Source organism: Lissotriton helveticus, chromosome 3_1, assembly GCF_964261635.1.
Source record: "Lissotriton helveticus chromosome 3_1, aLisHel1.1, whole genome shotgun sequence".
Lineage (NCBI taxonomy): Eukaryota > Metazoa > Chordata > Amphibia > Caudata > Salamandridae > Lissotriton > Lissotriton helveticus.
The window spans coordinates 1,619,379,828-1,619,397,697 of record NC_136061.1 but is presented as its reverse complement, the minus strand read 5'-3'; positions in this window follow the sequence as shown (position 1 = coordinate 1,619,397,697).

The window sequence follows — 17,870 nt, the reverse complement described above, 5'->3', positions numbered from 1 at the left end:
AGGCAAGGCAGGAGAAGAGGGAATAGAGGGAATAGGGGCAGATCAGGCTCCTACAACCAACAACCAAGGTGGCCCCATGCACCTTTAACAGGAGGTGGACCCCACCCATTCCCCTTCCAACAGCCACAGTTGCCACTCATGGGCTGGAACCCAGCCTTTATGCAGCCACCCCACTTCCAAAATCAATATCAACCGCCTTTTTTAGAAATGGGCCGGAGATGAAGGGGGAGGAGGAGAGGGACCAACCAGGTCTCGTGGGAGACAGATGACCCAGTGGGCAACCACACACGAAGCAAAGCACCGCTACCTGGAACGAGTGCACAGTGAGCCTCATCACTAATTTATCAGATAAAGAACTGACACCTATGGAAACTAAAGTTCGGGAAAAGGGTCTGGGGTTTGTCCCTACAGCCCGTCCAGATAAATTCAAACTACATTGTGAGTTAACCGGTTTCTTCAGAATACTCGAACTCAAGGCCTTTTTCGAAGGAAAAGAAGACCCAAATGAGGAGACCCGCAAAGGAGACACTGGCCTGAGACTCAAATTAACGTTCACCCCACCACCCCATACTGTTCTGGCGGCGGTCACAGCATTTGAACAGGCTGTTTTCCAGGACATGGAAACATGCCATGAAGGAACCACGTTTGGCAATTTCAGTGCTGCCGAATACAAAGCTCTTCAAGACCTTCAAAATAACTCTGAGATCACAATCAAGCCTGCAGACAAATCCGGGGGAATAGCCATTAAGAATACCAGAGACTATGAAAAAGTCTGCCAAGACCTCCTAAATGAGAGGAAAAACTACACCCCCCTAACACGGGACTCGAAAGGAGAGTTAAAAACTCGAATTAACAATCTAGTGAAGAGAGCAGAGGAAAACGGATATATATCCAAGAAGGAAGCAGATTTCCTGAGTGCCAGTGACAGTGTAACTCTATATTTTTATACACTGCCAAAAACACACAAGAATAAACTACCACCACCAGGAAGGCCAATGTTTCTGACATTGGCTCATTGCTCAAACCACTCTCACGTTTCTGTGACCACTTTCTAAAACCAATCATCCAGAACACTCCCACCTATCTGAAGGACACTAAGAGCCTTCTACATCTTCTACAAGAACTGACCTTTGAGGAAAGCACAGTGACACTAGTCACTTATTTGAGTTTTATATAGTGCTGGCTAGACCCGGAGGTATCAGAGCGCTTTGCATAAAGTTCCACATAGTTACAAAATTATATTCGTTACCAATTACATCAGTTACTAGAAAACCATTTCAACAGTGTAAAGACGAAATAGAAAGGAGCTAAGAAGGGAGGGGGGGTAGGGTAATGAGATAGAAGTTAAATAGGATAGAGAGACGAGTGTGAGTCTGCCCAAAGTCCGGCTGGGTAGATGACGGCAGAGGGGGAAGTCCATAGCCCATCTCCTCTATAGCTATCAGGTAGCTCCACTGGGCATCGGCCAAATAGCTAGGTCTCAACTTAATAACATTAGGAAGGGAACAAGAAAATGTAGCATAGAGGGGGAAAGAGGATAAGGTAAAGGGGTGGGAGAGAGAATGCAAGGACGAGACGAGGGAGAGTCTGCCCAAAGTCCGGCTGGGTAGGCTAGACCCATAGGTGTCAGAGCGCTTTGCATTGAGTTACATAATGTGACAGAAACATAATGAAAAATTACACATTACATCTAAATATACAACACGGTAAAAGAAAAAAGAAAGGTGAAACAAATAGAGCAGGAGGGGGAAGGTGCAGGTGTAAAGGGAGAAGATGAGGGAAAAGACTGTAGGAGAGACGAAGAGAAGTCTGCCCAATGATCGACTGGGTAGGTGACGGCCGAGGAGGGAATCCCCTGCCCGTTTCCCCAATAGCTATCAGAGTAGCTCTATCGGGTATCGGTCAGATAGCTAGGTCTCTACAGACGAGGGAAAGTTCACAGAGAGGACAAGAGCTGGAGAGAAGAGTAGAGTGTATAGGGGTAGGGTGCAGGAGGAGTAGGGAGATAAAATCAGGCGAGACAAAGGAGAGTTTGCCCAAAGACCGGCTAGGTAGGTGACGGCCGAGGAGGGAATCCATGGCCCATCTCCCCTATAGCTAGCGGGGTAGCTCCCCTGGGCATCAGTCAAAATAGCTAGGTCTCAATTGTTCAAGAGGAGTTAATCGAATAAAAGTCCTGGTGTGAGGTTAGGAACAGGGTATAGGCTAGACCTGAAGGTACCAGAGCGCTTTACATGAGGACGAAGCATCAAAACATTTTTACATTGTTACATCAATTATGATTACATTTAACAATAAATGCTAGGGAAAGAAAGATGTGATTGTGACACAATAATATAAGATATTAGATCGTAACTTAACCAAGACTCACGTTATAGGAAAGGTGGAGGATAGAGGGGACAGATAGTCTGGATAGAGGCAGGTGGATAAGGACAGGGGGAGGGGGTCTGAAGGGGGAAGGTACTCAGTGTGAATATAGCAGTCGAGTAGTTGCAGAGAAGAGATAGAGGAGCCGCGAAGAACAGTGAAAAGCAGTGTCCGAAATCCGGCTGGGTAGGTGACGGCCAAGGGGGTGAGCCAGAGCCAGAGCCAGAGCTAGACTCCGCTTTAGCTGCATGAGACAGCTCCATCGGTCAGAGTGTTCAGTCTCCACGGTAAAAAAGACACAGTTTAAAGAAGAGAGCAGAATTACAGAAATTCGAAGCAGGGGATAAGGGAGAGACAGGGAGAAGGGGAGACACTGAGTCCAAAGTCCGGCTGGGTAGGGGACGGGCAAGGGGATGAACCAAGGCTGATCTCATGAATAGCTAAGCCGATCAGCTCCACCGGGCGACGGACACAATGCTCAGACTCCGCTGTCCGGGCAATGATCAGGTGCGCTCAGAGATACACAGATTGGCACAGGGGGAGTGAGAAACCATGGTCAGAAGGGAATCCAGACACCATTGTGAGGGCAGGCATATCTCTGTAGGGCTGCGCAATGAAAAAAGTTCAGCGCGGGGACGAAATCACCACTGGCAGCCATGTTAGGATCAGGCATCTATCTGCCTCAGCCTCGAGTGTACAGGGGCCCCCTCTCCACATCAAACGTATACCAGGCCCCACCGCACTTCCCGGGGAAAGAAAGGGTGGGCCTGTCTTCCCCTGCCACCCGAGCCCACCTGGACGCATCACTCCTCACGGCAGGCCATCGTGGTAGGAGCCGACATTTTGCAGGGGGGTGTCCGCTCACCTCTTCCCTCAGCTACTGGTGCCTTCGGGATCAAGGGCAACCTGTCCAGCTGATGAGCAGCCTGTCGCGTTGTAGCCTGGGGCCCAAGAAAAGGCTGGATGGGGTTCCAATTGTCTCCGGCTGGCAATGGGGGTCAAAGCAATGATCTGATGCACAACGCTCCAATTCAGGCTCTCCAGGGACTGCTCACCGCGGGGCTCAGAAGAGGAAGCGGAGGGCAGTGGCTGGTGGCCAGTCTCTCTGTAGCCAGGGGCCCCAGTAATGACTTTGTTTGGTTTCCGATAATGGAGAGCCGGCCAGGACTCCTTACAAATTACTCCGGGACCGGCTGCCAATGGGGGCAAAGCAGTGATCTGGGGCGCAGCGCACCGATTCCGGCTCCTCACTCCATGTACCATGGTCCAGCACCCGGCACTCGTGGGTAAGCAGGCCTGCTCCTCCGCCCGGGCTGCCAGACCTAGCTTATATACCAGCATTCCCCAGGACGATACCATCAAATTCCTGGGGTCCGCCCTAGATTCGATCCCATGGGACCATCAGACATCAAAGGCCTTTATCCTAGACTGTGCCACCCTAGCTCTTAAAGAGAATTTCTTTGCATACAAAGGGAAACTCTTCTTGCAAAGTACAGTGACTTCGATGGGCAGCACCTTCGCCCCTAGTGTGGCGGGGCTCTATGTCTTCGACTTTGAGGCAAAACACACCTTACCGTCAAACGGGCCCTCTCCTCCTCCATCTATTTGAAGTTGTCTTCCTGGATGTGACCATCTCAATTGAAGTCACATCTTTAACTACAAAAACCCATTACAAACCGACAGAAAAAAATAATCTACTGGAATTTTCCAGTTTTCATCCAAGACCACTAAAAGAGAATCTACCGTATGGCCAGTATCTGAGAATCAGGTGTAACTGTAGTAATATGAAAGACTTCAAGGAACAATCAACTGGCCTTACCAAGAAACTGCAAGCAAGAGGATATCCAGCTAGAATTCTGGATAAGGGGTACAAACGAGCACGCAACCAACCGTGTGAGGCCCTCTTGGAAGATAACCCCAGACAACCACAAGAAGTCCCCCTCACCTGTGTCACCACATACAGTAGCCTGTCCAATCTAATGAAAAAGTCAATCAATAAGAACTGGAAAATCATCTCCAGTACGAACAAAACATGGGAGAAACCACTCTTCTCCTTTAAGAAAGGACGGAACCTCAAAGATTCTTTAGTCCACACACGACCGAAAGAATTGACATCACCAGGTGTACGTACCATCACTGACACTTTGGGGCATGCCTAAGATTGTGGGCCATTTTCCATGCTCTGACTGTAGTGTCTGCCATTTGACAACCCCATCCAAACAACTAGTCTTGGAACAAGGAAAAATATCGACACAAAGATTCCATACAAACTGCAACTCCACCAACGTCATCTACCTGATCACATGGCTCTGTGAATTACGATACATTGGAATGACCAACCGGAAGATCAAGCAAAGAATTTGCGAACACAGCAGCAATATAAGATGCCGGAAAACAACCACTAAAATGAGCGACAATTTTCTGCAGTCAAACCATACCACCAATGACCTCAGGTGGACTATAATCGAACAGATTAGTGGGGGTACAAATATCTCTCAGAGACTTTTTGAAAAGGAGCAAAGATGGGTGTACAGCTTGGGAACCCATAACCGAGTCTGGAATGACGACATTCCATGGTCATCAATATTTAAATAAACTTTGCATTGAACCCAGCCTTGATTACATTCCCATTAACAGAACTAACATTAAGACTATAGTATTTATTATAACTGGGCACTGAACACTGTCTTATTGAGTTGACAGAATCATTACAACTGTACCCTGTACCTAATACCTGTAAGAGCACAGTATGTGTCATAAGGGAGTCTCCTTCAGTCTTTATGATAATACTGTAACTTTCCTTTAAAATCTTTGGGGAAACAAGTGCTGTTTCGATTGCCGCAAAATACCCCCTTTTCGGCATTCTCATTACCCGGTGTCATCTTCTGAGTATCTTAGTCTGCCTCGCACACTAGTGTTAATTGTCACTTTTGCTTTCTCTCAATAAAGGTGGTTCCAGCACAATAAAGTTGGTTCCAGTTCACAAGCCTGGCCGTAACCAGTGCGCGCCCCCGGATTGGTCGGGACGCCGCACTCACCCCATTTCCATTACGCTGGACCTTGCTCGGTCTAGTTGTTTTTACACGCACGCACCAGCCCAGCGTGTAATCTGATTGGTCGAGGCGCCGCACTTGCCCCTTTACCATTACGCTGGACCTTGCACGGTCTATTCGCTCCAACACGCACCAGCCCAGCGTGCCTCCTGAATGGTCGGCCAGACGGCCCCCACGCTAACCACGCCCACCCCTTTAAGCAAACCACGCCCACCCCGGAACCAAGGCCCGAAAACACTTGCCTATATACACACTTTCACCGGAGACTGGCAATATCTTCGGGATCCGGTTACAGAGGGTTGCAGCAGGTTTCCAGTGGGTGCCTGGCGTTGAGGGCGTTAGTCGAGCGCCATCACCACCGACCTATAAAAAACAAAGCTAAGTACTACCTGCATGTATATAATACTGAAAGGTGTCTTTATAATCCCCAAGGGTGTGCCGATTTCGCCACCACCCCACTCCCGAGATCCATGGTGTGAATCCTTCTCACCATTCAAGTGAGATATTTTATTTTGTTTCTGTACTTTCTTAGGTGGAGTCAATGGCCAGTTTGGTCCATTGATCCTTTTCTCTACACGCGCCATTCAGTATGGGCTAACTAGTATATGAATACCGCAGTGCACATTGCCACCAGTGAACCATCCACGCCCTGGTGCTGTCAACTGCCCTCCTGACTTGGTTTGGTGCTAACAATACCACTAACTCACCAACCACTAGTCCCTTGACAACAACTAGAGCACAAGATCTTGCCAGCAACAAGGTCACTGTAGATATACCTGTGAGCATAGAATACCTACTAATTGTTTGTTTTGTCTCCTCTATGTATGTCTTTGTCATTTCCTCCCCTGGTGCATTACACACATTTTTAGGTTTCTCAAATCGGGAGTACCATACAGGGAACTTTTCCTTCTCAATGCACTGTTTTACATAAACTTTCACTTTCACGTCCCCAGGTTAGGGTGGGCCTTAGCTTGCCCATACCGCCGGGGTTAGTCCACTCATGGTCCTGACGAATGCCTGGTAAATTCACACCGTTTCATGGCAGAAACATGTTGACCGACCCGTCTATAAGCTATTGGAATTAACCAAACAATCTATTTGGCCTATTTTCCTACACATTGTTTTTAATATGTCTGATTGATCAAACATTAAATCAGTTTTTGATACAATTTAGACATTTTTAATCATCACCATCACCTTTATCACCTATCACTCACCAATAAACAAAAACCTGCTCCGCAATAAATCTGGCGTTGAAGCACACTGGGGAGGCATTCGGCCTCTCCCAGTGGGGCCCGATGATGAAGCATGTCCCCGACCAGGTCGGTGAGTGAGGGCCTTCCATACAAACCTGAATTGGTTTCTGTATTTTCATCTTTTTCTTGCTCTTGTTGTTACAAAGTAATTAATTTGTACACTCTTATTTTGTTTGAATTAGTATAGCTGGGGACTAGGAGTGTATTTACGTTCTTCCTACCTCTCCTTTTGTTGAATTGTATCTAGCAGCACAGAGCTGGGAGAGTTATCATTAAGCAGAGACGCATACATAATACTCTAGCTTTTTCCAATACAAGTAAATTCACAACCAGAAACCTCCATCATCACTATATTCACACCATGTTGAACCTTGGGCTTACGTATTCCGAATTTGAGATAGAGGCCATTCTTTCTGACACCTCACTATTTGCTGACCCTGCAATATCCCAGGCGATAGCTCATACCTCAGAATGGGACAAACTCACAGAACAAAAACACGACAGAATTCGTACTATCCTACATGGGACCATACTCAAACAATATCTCCTCTCTAATTCAGCACCGAGAGGCCTCCTGGTAACTAATGCGCCACGCATTTTTCTTAACGATGCAACTTTCCGCAAGGAATGGGCCCTGATCGCGTGGCACTGTACCCGCGACTGGCTGGTGCTTATAATAAAAAAACGCACTACGCCTGTCAGAAGCACTCACGGTTGAAATCCTAGAAACTGAGTCACACTTTAAAACCACTGTGACAGGATATAAGAAAAAACTGGATGAAATTAATAAAGAATTGAACGAATACAAGGATAATCTGATGCAATCCAAGGTTACTAAATTCCAAAAAGACCTAAAGAAATTCAAATTTGAGAAAATCTATTCTTATGCTGACCCCAATTATACACCACCTACTAGGAATTCCAACAATTCTGATTACTCGGATGACAATTCATCTAACATTGGCGGGTCAAGCTGATGTAATTGATATCCTCAAACTCCTTCTCAGGGGTCTTACCAATAGGTAGTATATTCAAAAGCAGCAAAGAAATCAACAGAGAATCTGAAATATGAAAAGACATCTTTATTACAATTAATTGTGAGGCTACGTCGCCCAGTCACCCCTAAAGCAACTGAATTAGGCAGCCTCCTGAATGGTCTCAACACAGACCTTTTATACCATTTATTATGCCCTAGGCACACATTTTCTCTTTGAAGTACATTATTGTTGGTCACTCCCAGGACGTGCACACAAAGCACTGTATGATGACAAACCCACTTTTAAGATAAGTCCAGGCCATAAACAATGTCCACATAATGCGTACATTCTCTAGCTGACAAGGCCGGATAAACCCAAAACAGTAAGATCACAGCCCATGTCATAAATAGCTCGTGGAGGCAGGAACAGGAACAGATGGAAGTAAGATAGGCACGTTTGTGTGTAGTAAATCTTTACAATGTCCTGTGCTCTGATCTATAATCTTGATCAGCTAAAGGGCAGGAACTGGCTTGGCAAGGTTAGCCTCAAGCAACAGGGTCAGCTTTCGCCAGGTCATGCAGGAGTCAGCACAAACCCATGCTAAGGTTATGTCCTTAAATACTTGTTCTGCCACAGTGAGGGCCTACTGTAAGGGCAATCCACAAAATGGCTGCTATGCACAAGATGGAACCCGAGGGTTCAGAACAAAACCTTCAAATACACAGTGAATCCATTGGTGTAACATGACGAAAACACTTGCACTTGCTGAACTCACTGTTTACGGTCTGCTGTTACCAAATTCATAACAGAATCATGATATTTAAAACACAGGTTCAGAATTCAAGGAACCACAGACCATCCTTTTGCCCTTACATAGGCAATCACTCAGTCTATATCTGCAACTGTGCCCAAAGTTCGTTATAAGCCTCTTTGGAAGGCTTCTATTGTCCATCAAATCCACTTCCATTGTCTTCTTCCGCCTTGGGCCTCTCGATTCAGGCCTTTTCATGAGAAAAAGTACTGCTTAGTTGGAGTGCCCTCCTGGCAAACACCCACAGCTCACTCGAAATACTCAATGTCTCAAAACAATGCACCAGTGTCTCTTCTTTGTGGCAGACACTACAAATGATGTGCTCTTCATTGATCATGGGCACAAAACATCTCGTGCAGATCCAAGCACTACTGAGAAACAACCTCTCAAGATCAGCAGCACTTTCAGACTCCAACACTCATTATTTAGTGTCAGAGGACGCTCAAGCTGCTCTCTCATGGGCACCAGAATATAGTGCCTTTCCGTCGGAGCAAAGGGAAAAGAGGTGTGTGTGTGGCCAAAACTCGGGCCAAGGGCTCAAGGGACTGTACACTGTCTGAGGTTTCCAGCACATAACAGGTAGAAAGCTAAAACAAACAGAAGCTCTCATTCTGTAGCAAACAAGGAACCAGCTCCTTTTTTTCTGCAACGCCTTCTGATGAAGCAAATGCCTTGCTTGGGAGGTACCATTGACGGCACGCTGATGATCGCTGTCCAGCCTCGCGACTTTCTGGTTGCAGGAATTGTAGAGCCAAGAAGTCTGTCATTCATCTGTAGCGGTCACTGATGGGGAGTGGGCTTAGTCTCGATCACAGGTCTGCAGGGTATCACTCTTCCTTTGACTCTGGAAGATCCAGCAGAACCTAGTGATATAGGAAATGTAACACAATAGTTAGTTTCCTTCAAATCAAGCACAAAAAACAGTTCATGGGTTTTAACAAGGGGACTGCAAGCAGGTGGCCTGCAATCTGCAAGGGAGTGGCAATACGCCATGGGAATCTAAATGGATGTCCTCAGACAGTGGCATTGTCTAATGGGGTAAATACATATTTTCCTCAATGATTAAGCCTAGGTGTTCCTAAATTCCTTATCTAGAACATCTCAAATAGAGAAATGACATATAACAGATTATCAAGGACATGAAGAAAAGTCCCTTTAAAAAATGTGCATCAAGTGCACTATGCAATACAAAGGCTAATGATCAAATGTGCAGACAAAAAGACAAGAACTAGAGAGTCCTGGTATTTGCAAGATTAGAACACATCTGATCCCACCAAAAATTAAAGCAGCAGTAACAGAAGAGAACTGAAAAATTAAAATAGACATTGAAAATTCGTCATGTTCAAAAGGTAAACTTAAGATATCTCCTATCGAGATGGAAAACTTGTCGTACTATAATATTGGGTCAGTTAACCAGTCTATCACTACCCCGACAGTCAGTCTGAAAAAACATTGAAGTAGGCCTGAGGAAAATTCTTGAAAACCAGTCTGGTCATACAAAAGGGAATTATACATAACATGGGGGGGTCCCTGATACATCACTGCAGTCTAGAAGTGTGAACATAAACAATACGCCCATAATAATAAATGGGCTGACTGGAGAAAGGAATATGGAAAAGGGAAATGGAACTAGGACACAACTAAAATCCCCAATAACTAAGCATGATGCGACATCGGTCAGGGGAGAAGCAACAAAAGAAAAATCTATAGGAAGAACAAGAGTTTGCTTGGGTGCCTCAGGCATGTGACACAGCACCAAGAGTACGGGGGATACACAAAAGACCAAAGTTACACAAATTTTAACTCTACCGCTGGCAACTACACCATATACGGTAATCCTAACTAATGTTCCTGTTCTCTCTTCAGGGAAAAAAAAGGAAACCTGGTTTCCTTTCAAGGGACAAAGAAATATGCTATTTGGGAAACAGAACATGATTAAGTAATGTAATATAGAAATTAGGCCACCTTGAGTCACAGATCTATAATTCCATCCTTAGGTCCAATCAAGGATACATAAATGTAGGGCTGCCTGTTCCTTTAAGTGAAGGGGCAGTAAGTGACTAACAGCAGGTGACACACTTTGATCCTGTATATCTTTTTAGTTTTCTTCAATATCATTATAGCCAAATTTAGGCATGCACTGGTAAAAGTGCTGCCTGTCTTCCTCACAGTATGAAAACCATATCTGTGAAATTTATCATTATACCAAATCCATCCAACTGTTGTGCAACGATACGTATCGTCATACGGGTCCCTTCACAACACAGGGGAACTTGTAATAGTAACAACATAAAACAAAACATACACACAAAAAAATGCACTTGTCAAGCCATCAGATATACTTGCTGTATATCAAGCACAAAAAAAAAAGCACAGACAAAACAATAGCATATGTGAATAAGCGGTGACACACAGCACCATGGCACATGTACGTTATGCACTGTAAACCTGCAGCCCAAAACCCAATATTTGGGCCTGTCTAAATTTGTCAGGTCTAAAATCCTTACCCTCCTTTTGACAGTAGAGCACCAGGCAATGGGAGTCTGCTGTCAAATATAACTTTGCTGTCTCTCTTCTAACATACAGGACCAGCTAAAATATTTCACGATAGGGCGAAATACACAAACGAAAACATGAACATTTCTTTCCAAAGAAATTACACAAAAACACATCTCCTTTCAACTAACCAAACTCACGTGTCTTGTCAGCCTTAGAACAATCCATGATTGATCTGTAGGCAGAAGCAGAAAAATACACAACACAAAAAAAAACACATTTTAACATACACAAAAATAAATTTTCATTACTTAACTGTTACTCTCTTGTCAGTTCACCTCACAACATCAAGCCACCTTATTTTTACCGTTCTAAAAGAAATGGTTACACTGACACTCCATATTAATTTGGCACCTATAATTTCCACTGTGAAAAATAATTAGCAAATCATTTTCACTTAGGCCTGTAGCCTGTAGCCTTCAAAATTTTGGAAAAGGGCTGCATCTTATTTTCTATCTAAGACTTAATGCAACACTTCGTTTTCTGTCAAATAAACGCAACTAGCAAACATTATTTTTCTTAGCGTGGAGACACAAATGTATCAGTTCTGCAGAGCATTTAACATGATGTTTGGGACTTTCAAAGAAACCCCTTTTTATTTTCCCTATTAAATTAAGTTCTTTCATTGTATTGATGTTCTCACGGAGAAACCAGAAACCCCACCTTTAGAGGCTCGTTCAGCAAGGTCATACTGCATTCCTCGGAGGCAAAGTCCTAATTAAAAGGTCACAAATGTCAACATGACAGCCTTCTCCATTGTTTACAGGGAAACTAAAAGATAACATCTCAGCAGCGTGGCTCGAGCCAGCCTCTGCAATTCTCTCAGCCCTCAGCTTCTGCCACACTGAAGCTGTCAAAGCCAGAAGGCCTAACTAATTTCTCATAACCTGTAATAATTCACTCTATTTTGAAAAATAATTTCTCTTTTTTAGGCGCTAAAATTATCTCTATTCCCAGATTATTAAACTACATTTACTGTGAATAATTCACGAAACCTAATAACACACATACCAGTTTTTTTTTTTTGAGTAAATGCTTGTTGCAATCCTATGGTACACACTTCATCAGTCTTAAATGAACAAACTTTTCCGTAGGCCTAGCTGAAGCTAGAACCTTCAACCCTGATATAAAAACAAGCCTTTGTACTGGCACATTAACCCACTGAATCATAAGAAGGCACAACCTGCAAATATATATCAAAACCTAAATGTATGCATTTACTGAAGCCTGAGACACTTTAAAAAGTACTCTAAATGAAAGCAAAATGCAGTTTAAACAGTGCTTTTACTCAAAATCGACTTTCATATTTTGGGCATTAAAAAAATGAATATCCTACAATTTTCTTGCATAATATGTAGTACTAGAATGTCTATTACATAACCCTTGAGTCAGGCATTTAAAAATAATAACTTATACTTTATAAAAATGAGCTTGCTTGCGCCTATGCCATGGGGAAATTATACACACGAATGCTTGTCATTTTAGTGATGCAACATAATTTAAATCAAATTTTAATGCTAGGAGGTCATTGTATGAGTGTTAAGCTTTATAAATATTAAAAACGATTTTTGTAGCACCTATTTTTAATAATAATTTTTTTTCATAATTAATAATTTTTTCTTCTTCTAATAAAACCAATTATTCCTTTTTGTGATTGTTCTACATATAAGAGCCCGCTGCATCCCTTGCCTATCATTTAGATGCATTAACTCACAAACCTAAGCGCATATGCCAAACTTAAAACACGTCACATTCCTGCGTCACATTTTTGCGCCACATTTATTTAAAAGGACGGTTATGCAAAATTCCACCCGTGTTTAACTGGAAAAGTACTGGCTGAATGAACATTCCTATCAAATATACTGCAGCTGAAATGTTTGCCTATGAACATCTAATACAGTGCATCTAAGGAAAATGCTGTAAATTTATTTATTTTTGTAAAAATAGACAATTTCGTTTTTTTTTTTTTTTGGGGGCCTTATTTATATCTATTGAATGTTTTTCCTAATTTTATCCTTTAAGCGTGTAACGGCAGTTTTGTATATGTGCAAAATTGCTCATTCTACAAACTAAAGAGCAACACATACCCATCTTAGCACATTACATGTTTCATTTCTGTATCTTTTACTCAAGTTTCTACTCAACATTAACCAACCAGCATTTTACTTAACAGACTGAAAACATCAAGAAAACCAACAAACACACATTGGGCCCACTTCATACACAAACAGAAAGGAGGTCAAACACTCAGGACACACAATACACCGCACTTTAGCTAAATAGAGCTCATAAGTTGGAGTTCCAACCGGAGGTATCAGACATGAACCCTCCAATCGGGAATCCCTGTTGCAACTTAAACAAAACCAAATACCAAATTTGCTATGATTAGGCATCTGCGCTCACTAACCAAGCTTCAAACTTCAAGGGGCTATCTCTATCAATACACTCGCAAATGTACGAGACCCTCGTTTTTTGAATATTGCAATGTTCAAATAAACTGAGGACCAAAGAACTAAGAACTAAGGACTGGGAGCGACCCACTTATACTTCAACTAAAGCAGATGGAGAAAAGTCTCTTCATTACCTGCCTACACAAATTGCAATTTGCATATACAAACCTATACAAACCTATCAAAGCTATACCAAACAAATTGTTGTCCAAATTCTAACTGCCAAGTTCTAACTGCACTAACAGTCTCTTTTTTAAAAAAAAACACTTACGCCAAAAAGGTTCCTCAGTCAGGAGTGACATCTTTTGGAGAGTTTAAGTCAGAAAAAATCAAAAACATACTGGGCCGCAGAGACAAAGAATCCCCCAGAACCTCTGTGCACAGAGTACCTCTTTTAGTAGATTTCTGTCTTGCCTGCCCCAGTAGATTTCTGTCCTCTGACAAGATTACTCCTCCAGATAGTCACTTCTTGATGAGGCCCAACGTGGGCGCCATCTGATTTAATTGATATCCTCAAACTCCTTCTCAGGGGTCTTACCAATAAGTAGTCCATTCAAAAGCAGCAAAGAAATCAACAGAGAATCTGAAATATGAAAATACATCTTTATTACAATTAATTGTGAGGCTACGTCGCCCAGTCACCCCTAAAGCAACTGAATGAGGCAGCCTCCTGAATGGTCTCAGCACAGACCTTTTATACCATTTATTATGCCCTAGGCACACATTTTCTCTTTGAAGTACATTATTGTTGGTCACTCCCAGGACGTGCACACAAAGCACTGTATGATGACAAACCCACTTTCAAGATAGGTCCAGGCCACAAACAATGTCCACATAATGCGTACATTCTCTAGCTGACAAGGCCGGATAAACCCAAAACAGTAAGATCACAGCCCATGTCATAAATAGCTCGTGGAGGCAGAAACAGGAACAGATGGAAGTAAGATAGGCACATTTGTGTGTAGTAAATCTGTACAATGTCCTGTGCTCTGATCTATAATCTTGATCAGCTAAAGGGCAGGAACTGGCTTGGCAAGGTTAGCCTCAAGCAACAGGGTCAGCTTTCGCCAGGTCATGCAGGAGTCAGCACAAACCCATGCTAAGGTTATGTCCTTAAATACTTGTTCTGCCACAGTGAGGGCCTACTGTAAGGGCAATCCACAAAATGGCTGCTATGCACAATATGGAACCCGAGGGTTCAGAACAAAACCTTCAAATACACAGTGAATCCATTGGTGTAACATGACGAAAACACTTGCACTTGCTGAACTCACTGTTTACGGTCTGCTGTTACCAAATTCATAACAGAATCATGATATTTAAAACACAGGTTCAGAATTCAAGGAACCACAGAGCAATGGCTCAAACAGGCAAGGCAGGAGAAGAGGGAATAGAGGGAATAGGGGCAGATCAGGCTCCTACAACCAACAACCAAGGTGGCCCCCTGCACCTTTAACAGGAGGTGGCCCCCAACCATTCCCCTTCCAACAGCCACAGTTCCCACTCATGGGCTGGAACCCAGCCTTTATGCAGCCACCCCACTTCCAAAATCAATTTCAACCGCCTTTTTTAGAAAGGGGCCGGAGAGGAAGGGGGAGGAGCAGAGGGACCAACCAGGTCTCGTGGGAGACAGACGACCCAGTGGACAACCACACACGAAGCAAAGCACCACTACCAGGAACGAGTGCACAGTGAGCCTCATCACTAATTTATCAGATAAAGAACTGACACCTATGGAAACTAAAGTTCGGGAAAAGGGTCTGGGGTTTGTCCCTACAGCCCGTCCAGATAAATTCAAACTACATTGTGAGTTAACCGGTTTCTTCAGAAAACTCGAACTCAAGGCCTTTTTCGAAGGAAAAGAAGACCCAAATGAGGAGACCCGCAAAGGAGACACTGGCCTGAGACTCAAATTAACGTTCACCCCACCACCCCATACTGTTCTGGCGGCGGTCACAGCATTTGAACAGGCTGTTTTTCAGGACATGGAAACATGCCATGAAGCAACCACGTTTGGCAATTTGAGTGCTGCTGAATACAAAGCTCTTCAAGACCTTCAAAATAGCTCTGAGATCACAATCAAGCCTGCAGACAAATCCGGGGGAATAGCCATTAAGAATACCGGAGACTATGTAAAAGTCTGCCAAGACCTCTTAAATGAGAGGAAAAACTACACCCCCCTAACACGGGACCCGAAAGGAGAGTTAAAAACTCGAATTAACAATCTAGTGAAGAGAGCAGAGGAAAACGGATATATATCCAAGAAGGAAGCAGATTTCCTGAGTGCCAGTGACAGTGTAACTCTATATTTTTATACAATGCCAAAAACACACAAGAATAAACTACCACCACCAGGAAGGCCAATGTTTCTGGCATTGGCTCATTGCTCAAACCACTCTCACGTTTCTGTGACCACTTTCTAAAACCAATCACCCAGAACACTCCCACCTATCTGAAGGACACTAAGAGCCTTCTACATCTTCTACAAGAACTGACCTTTGAGGAAAGCACACTGACACTAGTCACTTATTTGAGTTTTATATAGTGCTGGCTAGACCCGGAGGTATCAGAGCGCTTTACATAAAGTTCCACATAGTTACAAAATTATGTTCATTACCAATTACATCAGTTACTAGAAAAACATATCAAGAGTGTAAAGACGAAATAGAAAGGAGCTAAGAAGGGAGAGGGGGTAGGGTAATGAGATAGAAGGGAAATAGGATAGAGAGACGAGTGTGAGTCTGCCCAAAGTCTGGCTGGGTAGATGACGGCAGAGGGGGAAGTCCATAGCCCATCTCCTCTATAGCTATCAGGTAGCTCCACTGGGCATCGGCCAAATAGCTAGGTCTCAACTTAATAACATTAGGAAGGGAACAAGAAAATGGAGTGTAGAGGGGGAAAGAGGATAAGGTAAAAGGGTGGGAGAGAGAATGCAAAGGCGAGACGAGGGAGAGTCTGCCCAAAGTCCGGCTGGGTAGGCTAGACCCGTAGGTGTCAGAGCGCTTTGCATTGAGTTACATAATGTGAAAGAAACATAATGAAAAATTACACATTACATCTAAATATACAACACGGTAAAAGAAAAAAGAAAGGTGAAACAAATAGAGCAGGAGGGGGAAGGTGCAGGTGTAAAGGGAGAAGATGAGGGAAAAGACTGTAGGAGAGACGAAGAGAAGTCTGCCCAATGACCGACTGGGTAGGTGACGGCCGAGGAGGGAATCCACAGCCCGTCTCCCCTATAGCTATCAGAGTAGCTCTATCGGTAGGACAAGAGCTGGAAAGAAGAGAAGAGTAGAGTGTATAGGGGTAGGGTGCAGGAGGAGTAGGGAGATAAAATCAGGCAAGAGAAAGGAGAGTTTGCCCAAAGACCGGCTAGGTAGGTGACGGCCGAGGAGGGAATCCATGGCCCATTTCCCCTATAGCTAGCGGGGTAGCTCCCCTGGGCATCAGTCAAAATAGCTAGGTCTCAATTGTTCAAGAGGAGTTAATCGAATAAAAGTCCTGGTGTGAGGTTAGGAACAGGGTATAGGCTAGACCCGAAGGTATCAGAGCGCTTTACATGAGGACGAAGCATCAAAACATTTTTACATTGTTACATCAATTATGATTACAATTAACAATAAATGCTAGGGAAAGAAAGATGTGATTGTGACACAATAATATAAGATATTAGATCGTAACTTAACCAAGACTCACGTTATAGGAAAGGTGGAGGATAGAGGGGACAGATAGTCTGGATAGAGGCAGGTGGATAAGGACGGGGGGAGGGGGTCTGAAGGGGGAAGGTACTCAGTGTCAATATAGCAGTCGAGTAGTTGCAGAGAAGAGATAGAGGAGCCGTGAAAACAGTGAAAAGCAGTGTCCAAAATCCGGCTGGGTAGGTGACGGCCAAGGGGGTGAGCCAGAGCCAGAGCTAGACTCGCTATAGCTGCATGAGACAGCTCCATCGGTCAGAGTGTTCAGTCTCCCTGTTAAAAAAGACACCGTTTAAAGAAGAGAGCAGAATTACAGAAATTCAAAGCAGGGGATAAGGGAGAGACAGGGAGAAGGGGAGACACTGAGTCCAAAGTCCGGCTGGGTAGGGGACGGGCAAGGGGATGAACCAAGGCCGATCTCCTGAATAGCTAAGCCGAGCAGCTCCACCGGGCGACGGACACAATGCTCAGACTCCGCTGTCCGGGCAATGATCAGGTGCGCTCAGAGAGACACAGATTGGCACAGGGGGAGTGAGAAACCATGGTCAGAAGGGAATCCAGACACCATTGTGAGGACAGGCAAATCTCTGTAGGGCTGCGCAATGAAAAAGTTCAGCGCGGGGACGAAATCACCACTGGCAGCCATGTTAGGATCAGGCAGCTGTCTGCCTCAGCCTCGAGTGTACAGGGGCCCCCTCTCCACAT